Source organism: Ptiloglossa arizonensis, chromosome 5, assembly GCF_051014685.1.
Source record: "Ptiloglossa arizonensis isolate GNS036 chromosome 5, iyPtiAriz1_principal, whole genome shotgun sequence".
Taxonomy (NCBI): Eukaryota; Metazoa; Arthropoda; class Insecta; order Hymenoptera; family Colletidae; genus Ptiloglossa; species Ptiloglossa arizonensis.
Window position 1 is genome coordinate 15,463,359 of NC_135052.1, and position 11,052 is coordinate 15,474,410.

Consider the following 11,052-nt stretch of genomic DNA (forward strand, 5'->3'; position numbering starts at 1 on the left):
GACGTAACTCGTGTAACACGGTTGAACCCCGATTATTCTATCACCGTTCAAACGAACGCCGTTCGATTATCCGAGCGTAATTTAATCGAACGTTTGCTTACCCGAACAGTGCGTTCTCCGCGTAAGTTTATTTTAAAAGCTGTCGACAACGAAGTAGACATATTACTATACACTATACAGTGTACCAAAACAATTAACTTCGAGAAATCGGCCCGAAGGTCCGCCATGTTGTCGATTAGAACGGAATCACGGTAACGTCGCGAATACTAACTTGCTGTATTTGTTTCTCCCGTCGATACCGATGTATGTTTGATCAATTACATCGGTAGATCGTACGAATTTAAAGGATGAATCGACGCACGGGACTTTGTAGGCCGAGCACGTGGTGTTCTAACCTAGATATAATCTCTCGAGGAGGAGACCAAAACACGATGACGAAACGTTCGAGGTTTCTACGATGAATAAATTGCTCGAAATAGTACGTCGAATATTTTTCCCAGAATAAAGGTCAATGTGTTTATTCATTTCACGCGATACGATCGAAACATTGACATTTATTCTTCGTTGCAATAACAATGGAATATCGATAACTGTACGATATTTATAATACAACCTGGACAAACGTACCTCCGAAATCGCACGAACCGCGAGCATTCTCGGAGACGTTATCGCGAGTGTGTTCTCGTTGCAGTTCCACTGCACGAGTAACGCACAATTCTTCGAAATAGTTATTTCGCAGTTGTCGTATCCGTTATATATGAATAAAAGAAACTAAACGATATAGATTGTGCAATCGCCGCATTACGAGATACAACGCATAACATCACTCGTCACGAGTTCGACTCCGTAGACGCATACTTTGGCTCAAGTCATGCGCTACAAGTCTAGCTCGTTATTTCGACCGAATGGGTTAACCCTTCGGGGTTGGAATTACTTCAGAGACAACAACGAAGCTTGTATACCTAATCGAAGAGAAGTACGTACGGTCCACAAGCAGTACGATAAATATCAATCGATATCGATTATTTTACAATACGTATTCTCGGTAATTGTACGAAGATACCATTCGTTTGCAAATTAAAAAAGCAAAGATTTAAAAATTGATCGGTTCACGGTCCTGTATTTACCGATTCTATTAGGTTGTTCGGAAAGTCGTTTTTTTTTTCTTTTTTGGTGAAAATGAAACATGATTTTTTTTAGAGCGTATAAACGTTTCATTGAATTATATATTCTCCATTTTGAAGTATTTCCGTGGCCGTAATTTGAACCTGAGACGTGAAATATGCGATATCGTGTGAAAAGAACTTGGAACATCTATCAAAGCGTCTATTCCCAAAAATTAAAGAAATTTGAAAGGAAAGAGTGTCGAACGATTCTATAGGTTGAAATTGCGCAATTCGTGCAGCTAAGAATCTCGTAAACTCTCGACTGTAGCTCGGTTTTCCAATAAATCAAATAAATCAATGATGTAAATTAACTACGTGTTCATTGAGGTTACCAGAATTATCAGAATTGACGGCATGAATAATAATGTTGAATTCATGGGAATCTGAACGGTAGCATTCAAGCATCGGTAATGGTATCGTTAATTATGCGATCGTAATTTCAATGCGTCGTCCGCTTCGATAAAATATGAAAATATTTTGATTGCTGCAAATTCTGTGAACCTGAAATCCCGTATACAGTATTTAAAATATTATACGCGTTTTAAAAACCTTCGAAAGTGTTACGAATAAATTTTTGAACGATTAAAAAAAGTTTATCGATATAAAAGTTTATTCGAATTACCTAGACGAGCAAATACCCACTTATTTGTTCTTTAAACGATGAAACTGTTATTTGCGTATACGCGTGTGTGCTTGTAGCGTGTATATGTAAGGTATATATATATTGAATATTTATTTCACGTGTGTGCGGTGTATGTGTATGCACGCGTGTGTGAAACATAAGTCTACTTTGCGGTTCGTAGTATATAATCTGTAAAAGGGGATATATATGTGTATTATTTGTGTCGCGCGATTAAGGTGACATAAGTAAAACAAAGATATACATACTCTTTACGTAAGTAATCTTCACCGATCTTTAACAATCGTTAACAAATAGAAAATGCTACCGTATTCGTGGTGCGTCGATACGTTCATATTTAAGACCCGAAAACATTTAATACTTAACAACCCGATAGAATAGAAAATACAAGTGAATGCCGATGTTCGATAACCACAGAATACATGAATACATGCATTCGATATTTTCGATGTATTTCAATTACAAAATCATTCGAACGTGCCCATCCCAGGACCTCGTCCACCCTCGACGATACCTGAACGTAATCTTTCCGGTAGGTGCGCGTCATCTGTGAATAGATTCTTCCGTGGTAATAATAATCGATTTAAATTGGTCCTTTTTCCACCGTTTGAAAAATTGTCGTTACGCGCCATTACAGAAACTTTTCGATCCTACTTGAACGTAGAGGAGTGTTTCAATGGTAGAACGGATCTTTCGAAGATATGCTCGGTTCGGTTAATAAAACGTTCGAATAGCAAAGCGTTCAGATAACAGGGGGCTCGAGCATGGAGAATTTTACGATGCAGATGTACGAGCAGTTCAACTTGGAGCAATTTGCCCGAATCGCGGTATCTCAGGGTGAAATCTTCGTCGAGAACGGGCGAAGCTATTGATGCTTCTCCACTCCCGCGAGGCTTTTTATACGCGCCGATAGGAAAATAAAGATCGTCACTTCGGATAAATTCAATGAAGCCTTAAAGCCGGCTTCCCAACAGACTCCAAGTGGATACCGATAATTAAATTGTGAGTCTGGCTCAATTCCACGGGAATAAATCTGCGGTGGAGCATCGGTCACGCACCGCGCGAATTAAGAACTCGAAATACGCGAATGTTCCACAAATACGGAGGAACTGTACCCTAGAACGAACTCGAGAATCGACCGTTTTCTCGATTCAAAAATTATACACCATCGTACAGTACACACGGGGTATCGCACGGAAACATACCCTGATCGAGGAATAGAAAAAAAAAAGGGTTGAAGATAAAATTGAACGCCTTCGGGTAACGAATCACCTACTATTGTCTTTTTTATACAATTATTGTTACCGGGTTGCTCGGAAAATGATTTCGTTCTCCAAAATGGGGAATATGTAATTTAATAAAATATTTAAACGCTCTGAAATAATCGTGTTTCATTTTTACCGAAAACACGAAATTACTTTCCGAACAACCTAATAATTATATTTTATATAGTTGCTACCGATTCAATTTTTGTATTCAATGTTGAATTTATCGTATAAAATTATCTCTAATTCAATTTCCTCGTGTAATTGCTATTACTGTTAATTTTTTTGCTTCTAGTTCAGAAGTGAATCATTTACCGGATGTATTTAAAAATAATTTGTTGCACGTTGGACAACTCGTCCGTGTTAAAATGTTCGACGAGTCACGTAAGGATTTACGCTATCTATCTTTCGTACGATAGTTTAAACGTGCTCTATTTTCACGTGTATTGTAAACCATTCGCTTTCGTACGTCCGTAACGTTATACTTTTCCACACTGGATGATGAAAAGAATTGATTTACGAGAACGCGAGTTTTCTATTTTAAAAAAGGTGCGGTTACACCTTCCAGGTACACGCGTATATGTAAATACGTAACCGTGACATTGAACGTCACGATTCGATGTTGTCTCATTATTTCGTATCGTCGAATCGTTTCGACAACATATAATTCCATGAAACGCTAAAATAGAATATTCATCGTTGAGATTCTATTTTTTTATATATATATTTTTTTTTATTACAATACCTCCAAATAACGCTAATATTTGAACCGTAACATTCATACTTACGTACGACGTTTAATATTGAATTAAAATATATTCCTAATCTGGTTAATACTGAACATTATTTATCGTCGATTTATAAAGTCCATTAAAATCTAAAAGAAGACGAAATGTTACGAAACCTCTGTAAATCTTTCACGGATGAAGTTAATCAGATAAATGCAATAAACTTCTACTCTATATAAAAATTAGAGCGATACAATTATAAAGAAAAGATCGAAATGTAATTCAGTGATCGTCGAAGAATGAAATTTAATCGAATACCGCAGTCCAATAAGTCTTTTGCTTGGTGTTAAAAATCACTGTAAACTCGTCGGTCAAAAGACGGCAAAAGAGCCGAATCAATTTCACTTCGGCGATCCCCAAAGAACTGAAATTAATCGAACACTCGTGCACGACGCGTTACATTTTTATCGCGGATCGTAGAAAAATCTACGAAGCACGTATCCGTACCTCGAATAATCGTCGAAGAACCAGAAAAAGCAATCGACGAGAAGTCAAATGCGTAGAAAAAGTGTAGCAAAATCGGCGAAACGGTGATAAAAAAAAATTGTCTACGATCTCCCTCGCCCACCGAAAGAAATGAAAATAACAGTTGAATACGACGAGTTATCGAACGCGTCATCGAAAAATATAAAATTATCGGGGAAGGAAATTAAAGTTTAACTCGAGGAAACAAATTCCCCATATCCATTTCCCCCAGCTTGCGCGCAAAAAAAAAAAAATTGAAAACGAACAACAAAACTGATTAAAAGTTAAGCGCCAGGTACGAGAGGTTAACGCGTTCATTCGTCGACGCACGACCAGAACAAATTTTCTATGGTTCGAGGAACGGTGAATTTAGCCAAATGCAGAAACTTAATAAAGTCTCGTGCACGGTGGTAGCAGATGGGTTTCCCTATTTAACCTCTTACAGCCTGCCTATTGATTTTCTCGGGTCCTATTGTTTTGGCACGTCGCGCATTTAACGAAACGCAAGGGAAACGAGAAAGGAACGCACACGGGCCTGTATCAACTAGCACGAGAACCTCGCGAAATCAATGCGAAATGCGTAACGTACGGCAAACTCGATGATGTACAGAGACCACGACGAAACCGGAGACCTGTCAATTGTTACGATGATGTTGTGAATCATCTCTATTTCGGGAGACACCCGTTGGGTGGTCCTACCCTTCGATTTTGAGGTTAGCTCGTACGTAATCCGCACCGACTCTCAAATGTATACGGTCGTACACCGATACCGGTGTACATTGGGCAGAAGAGTTGACAAAATAATCAAGCAGCACGCGTTTTATCGGTCAGAAAACGTGCAGGAACGATTGGAAAGGTCTAAACGAGGGCAGCACGCCCATCTGTGGGATATCAACGAAAAATCAATAGAACCGACGGCATCATCGCCGACCGACGGTCCTGTAACGTTATCGGACAGTCGAATGATTCTACTCACCGTGAAAAATATCCATAGATAGAAAAAGGACCCGTCCTTCGTTGCACAAAATCAATTTGTCACTTCGGGCACAACCACACGTCCGACAACACTCTTCCGACTCCGCCGTTTCAGTTTCGAGCGTTCCTCTCGTTCAAGGTCAGTGACGGCACACGCGGGGAAAAAATCAAGGCGCCGCGAGTGCCCCTCTGTTTGCAGAAACAACAAAAAGTGTTCTCGACCGCTTATTCGATTATCTTGAATTAATACCATCGTTATCGTGCCGTTAAACGTTTCATCGAAGCAATTCGTACATCGACGTGTGAACGGTAATTCAAAATATCGTATTTAAATTTCGGTAGCAGTTTACATAACAGTCGTTTTGTCATCGTGAAAGTGTTATTTTCTTTTCCAATAATTTCATATATTTACCACTGTTTATCAGTGATTTGTTTTGCGTAAAATTATTCGAACGAAAATTAAACAGGTACACACAAGTGCGATAAATTTTCAATTTATTCCACAACGAACATTCGTCATCTTCGATTCTCAGTGTTTCGTTCGTTATTATGTTTAATATTTATGTATTCCGATATATTTCTTGGACAATCGAGAATTAAAAAAATCCTACCATTAAATAACCAACTTCGCCATTTTCAACGTACACACGAACGCGCGAAAAGTTTCTTTCATAGTTTCTTGAAAGTTCTCAAATAGTTGAATTCACTATTAAACCGAGTTTAAACGTGAGTTCGCAATCGTTCGATGAATGCTCGCCCGAAATTAGAATTGAATATTTCGTAAATAAACGCAGCCATCAATGAACATACAAAAATCCGTAAACATTCGGTTACGTAATATTATACAATTGTTGATCGCTTTCCGAGAACATTCAATTCCTTACCGTAATCGATAACAATTTCACGTGGTTCGGCGCGCGCTACGTACTTCCCTGACTCCGTGCAAATAACTAATCCAAATAAATAGACTTTCCTCTAAAAATAGGAAGATTCGAAACCCACGCGCGATGAAAAAAAAAAGAAGGGTACGCGGTATAAACGAGAATCTTGCGCGACCCGTTTTCCCAAAACCGCAACGTTTAAAGGTCGCGGGAGGGCAAGTAAAAAACAAAAAGTCCTCGACTGCGTTCCGAAAACGCGACCCGAAATAAAAGAAAGGGGAAAAAAAAAAACTCGCGAAAGAAGCAGAGGTGGTGTTCCGCATAGTAGCGTTACCGAGGTTGTTCTTCGAAAAACATCGAAATACATCGAGCGCCGTGCTCGGAATCGAGACCGCACCAAATTTGGTCATGCCAGTCTCCATTCAGACTTGTGCGTTTCGTAGTACGCAATGATGTAACGCGCTTTACGATACGCGCTCGCCGCGAGTATCGCGATTCCGTGAAACGGCGTGAAAAATTCACCGTCGATGAAACGTAATATTTATATAAATACGTTCCTTTTCTTCACGGATTTATCCCGCTGAGTAACGCCCCGCTGGTGCCCGCGGAACCCGGCGTTCGTTTCTCAGGAGTCTATGAACGCATCGATGATATCACTTTTTTTGTTATCGCTTCAGTCACACGTTTTCATCGCTCTAGAAGTGTACGTTTTTACACCAATGACACTTGCAGCAATTTTAGACGACACGTACCGCTCTACCGACACACAACGTGGAAATATTTTACAACTCAGACTTCCGCAGGGGGAACGAATCATCGAACGTATTCGTTAGAGAAATATATCCCAAGATAATTATCTCGCGAACAACCGAATTCTAAAAATTGATCTCGTTCGCTAACTGCGAGAGGAATAAATACACCGAACGGTTACGTTCTTCTGTGTTCTTTAATGAAACCATTTATCCTGTTTAGTGAAAGAATCGTTCGCGTACGTCTGTAAAATAAATAATTACCTAAATCGATGCACGTGGAAGAACCATTATTCGTATTAAATACACTTAACGGAGATATCCACTCGTTGACGACCGATCGCTCGTTAATTCGCTTCGAGGCTTGCCGAAATCACCCTCGGTCGTCGTACACTTTATTTAACTTACGAATAACATGTACGTTCATAGAGAATCATGTGTGTCGCGACTCGTACTTTCTCTATCTCGCTTCCCAAAACTACTGTCTCCACGTTTCACCGTGGACATTATTATATAACGTTGCGATTCAATTCGAGCGAAGTGTTACGCACAGAAGTGTGACACACGAGGCTCTTCCGGTATTTATCTGAGCTCGAAGGAAGTGGTCGTCAATTTCCTTGTAGCGCGGCGACGATTGTCGCCGATTGATGTGTCAAATCGGCCCGGTCTGTAAATAGTAAACCGAGGGGACGATGATTAGAATGCGGCATTGTTTCGTTAATCTAAAACCGCCCACAGAGACACGGTTAGGCCGGATTAGTTAATCGTGCGTCGGTACATTCTTCGAGTTTTGCATCGGGAGCGTGTCACGTGATAAAAAGGGACGTAACAAACCATTGCTTCCTCTTCGTTATCAATCGTAACGATAACATTGTAAGATCACAATGACATTGTAAGATCTCGATGTTGCATTCGTGCAACGCAAATAGTTCTTTCGGAAATTATTGAACCTTCGCGAGTCACTCGATTCTTTTCCACGATATGTTTTCTCCAAAGTGACGAATCACTCGTTAGCGTAAATATCACTCGTTTATCGTTGAGCTGCTCCGATTCGATTCGTGTAACTATGACGCAAAATAGTGACTAATAAATTTGAACAGGTCAATTAGAAGCGTCGTTAAAAAATGTTCGAACGTACAGTGTGAATCCAGCCTAAGGTTTGCACATTCCTCGCATTCCATGCGCGTCGGAGGCAGATAAGAAGGCGTTGATCGTTCTTCTTGGACGTGGGCGGTTTTTCTACGTTGTCGTCGGAGAGAATGCACCTGTGCATAATACGCGAAGCGTAGGCGATGCTCGATATACCGATCGAACGGGCGCAGTAGGTGGACACGACCTGCATTTTAACGCACCGAGGACAACACGTGCGTTTGTGGGATTTTTCAATCAGAACGCTCACGGTGGAAAGTTCAATCGCGTCCCTCCGGCTGGCTCTTCGTAGAATTCCAGAATTCCAGAATTTTCACACCTGTCGCTGTTCACCGACAATTCCCCTATCGTTTGGTCCTATGAACATGCATACTACACGCAAGACACGATAAGTTTATCGTACGGGTAGCCCCACAATAGAATAGGGTAATTTCGGGTGATATGGATATCAACGTTTTTCAAAACGCTACAAAATCGAATATCGTAGAAATATTAAATATTACACCTACGTAATATTTAATATGTAATATTTGTAATATAAAATATTGTATGTATAATATTTAATACGTAATATTTGTAATATAAAATATTGTATGTATAATATTTGTATAATGTTTACAATATATAATACTTATCTTTAGCTTACAATATTAAAATATATGTAAGCGTAAAGCCTACACTTTAAACATTAGCCCAAAAAGGTTACCTACATCTCGAATAATTTACTAGAGAGCGCGAAGGACGTGAAACTTTGGAAAGCAGTTTTATTCCTTAAATATAAGTTACAACAGTTAAAGAAGTACGTGTTCCTCGTTCTTAATTGCTTTGTAAACTTTCAAATATAAATCATTGTCAGACATTTCGTTGAAGTTGTTTGTCGGTATGAAATTTCATTTCTTACCGTTAGATTATAGATCGTGGTGAAATCAAACTTACGAAGATTCGTGTAACTTTCACATCTACGCATGCAAATTCTTCTCGAAGAAAGAATGCCCTAAAATTCAACGAGAGGAACGTGACCGCGGTCCAGTTAAGAGACAGACAAGAATGAGGCCAACTGGGCGTTGCCAAAATTTTGACAACTAGTTTTCCTCTGTTATCGTAGCAATGCTACAATTTTAATGAGCAGTTCTCTTACATCACGAGAATTCTAAACTTTGATCAATCACTTCGACGTGTATGAAAATCACAGACGTACGAGAGAGCCTCGATAAATGTAACCTTGAGATTTGCATGAGAACCTCGAGCGTTGTATTGTTTTAAAAAATGGTAACTTAACAACGAGTAAAGTTGAAGGTGATATAAACAAGTAACAGCGCTAAAAATTATACAGAGAGATACTGTGTGACCGATGTTTTTTATTGGTTACCTAGATCGTAGCATAAACCTTGATACTTGTAGGACTTTTCGACCACGTTGTCTTACAATTATCGTGTATTTTATTGTACCGACGAACAGTGTCAATGTAACGGTACAAAGCGTACAATGAATTATTCTAGCGGCCTGTGTTAATAATGGTTTAATACGATAACAAGTTGAAACGTTTTCAGTTTAAAACTTTCGAAAATTAGGGCATCGAGCCGACAGTGGACAGCACGAGATAAATCTCGGACTTCTAACGTCAGAAGGAAGAGTTCCGACTGGACAGTTGCCAGAACCGTGATCGTAATTCAATTTTCATACATTTCGGTTTTTTTACCGTACGAGGAAAAAGCATTCCCTCCTGCGGGAAACGTTGCCCTGAGCTACCTTATCATCCGTTTCCTTCGGGATCTCCAAGATGGAGCAAGCACCGCTTACAGTACAACGATAACCAGGTATTCTCGTTAATAAGTACCAAGGTCGTTTGCATTGAACAAATCGAACATTTGAAACATTTGAATCACGGAGAAAATTTTGTTCTCGTATAAATAATATTCAAATTTATTACGAATCGAATAATGTCAAGTTTAAAACAAAGATTTGAAAACGTTTAAATAGAGTTTCTATCGTTCTTCGTGAACAACTAAAAATTTGAGTCTAAAAAATCATTCGTTGCAAATTAATTTTGCAATTTCATTATAATTGTTATAAATTTTGAACTGCTCCGATTATGCAAATATTCGAAATAGAAATTACGTACGTACGATATTTTTTACTTGGAAGAAATTTCACAACGATCTGTGAAAATTTTAAATTCGTAACCACTCTGTACGGAGTGTCTGTTACAAAATGACTTATATATTCTAAGTACGTCTCTCGTTGATTTTAGCAACACTGTTACCATATAGTTCGGATTATGTTTACTTATTTCATTGTTTTCGATTGTACTTCAAATGCAGCTCTAAATTGTTTCGTTCCATCGAGTATCTAAATGCGAATATTCGAGGACCGTTCAACTTCTTGATCAACTTCTCCAAGTGCCTTGCAGATGCACAAATGAATCAGTTGATCATTTGTCAGACCATCTCCCGACGACTGGTTTTTGGAGCAAACGGAGAGATACTGGCGCTCCTCCACCCTTGTGCGACAATAAATATAGAAGCAACCCCGATGCCTCTTTCCAGCAATTTCCCTTCTTTCTCTCTAGACAAGTTTATCGCCCCCTTTGTCCTATTCGCTATTCGCATTGTGCCCTGTCGTCGAATCGTGCACGCGCTCCTGCGTTCTAGAAAGTTTCTCCATTATATCCGGGAGAAATGATATCGACTACCGAATCGGATTGATATCTCTCGAGGTGGATACATGGAAGTCGTAACGGATGAATCAACCGCTCGAACGAGTGTCTGAGAAAATAATGTTCGTCGTCTGAACTGTAATTATAGGAAGCATAAAATTGTATAATTACCGTACGTGGATATTCGAGAAGTATTATTTCGGCTTGAGATAAATTAAATAAATCGTCATGCATTTTACTTGGTCCTGTAACGTTTTCCAGCATCAATTTATGTACATTTGTACGATCGCTTTCGGTTAATGTTCACGAATATTCAGA

The 11,052-nt window shown here is 39.2% G+C and overlaps 1 protein-coding gene across 7 annotated transcripts in view; it reads right to left on the reverse strand.

The window, feature by feature from the left end:
* The window catches only part of Rhea (Talin_middle and talin-RS domain-containing protein rhea), a 64,255-nt gene extending 56,171 nt beyond the window's left edge, over window positions 1-8,084 (reverse strand). For 2 of the 7 annotated variants that reach the window (XM_076310929.1, XM_076310938.1), the window contains exon 1: window positions 5,301-5,408. The gene's annotated coding sequence lies outside the window, so the exon portion shown is untranslated. Of the gene's footprint in view, window positions 1-627; window positions 644-5,300; window positions 5,409-8,067 lie in introns of those variants that run through there. The other 5 variants (XM_076310931.1, XM_076310930.1, XM_076310935.1 and 2 more) reach the window with 5 other exon arrangements.
* Between the last annotated feature and the right edge of the window lie 2,968 nt (window positions 8,085-11,052).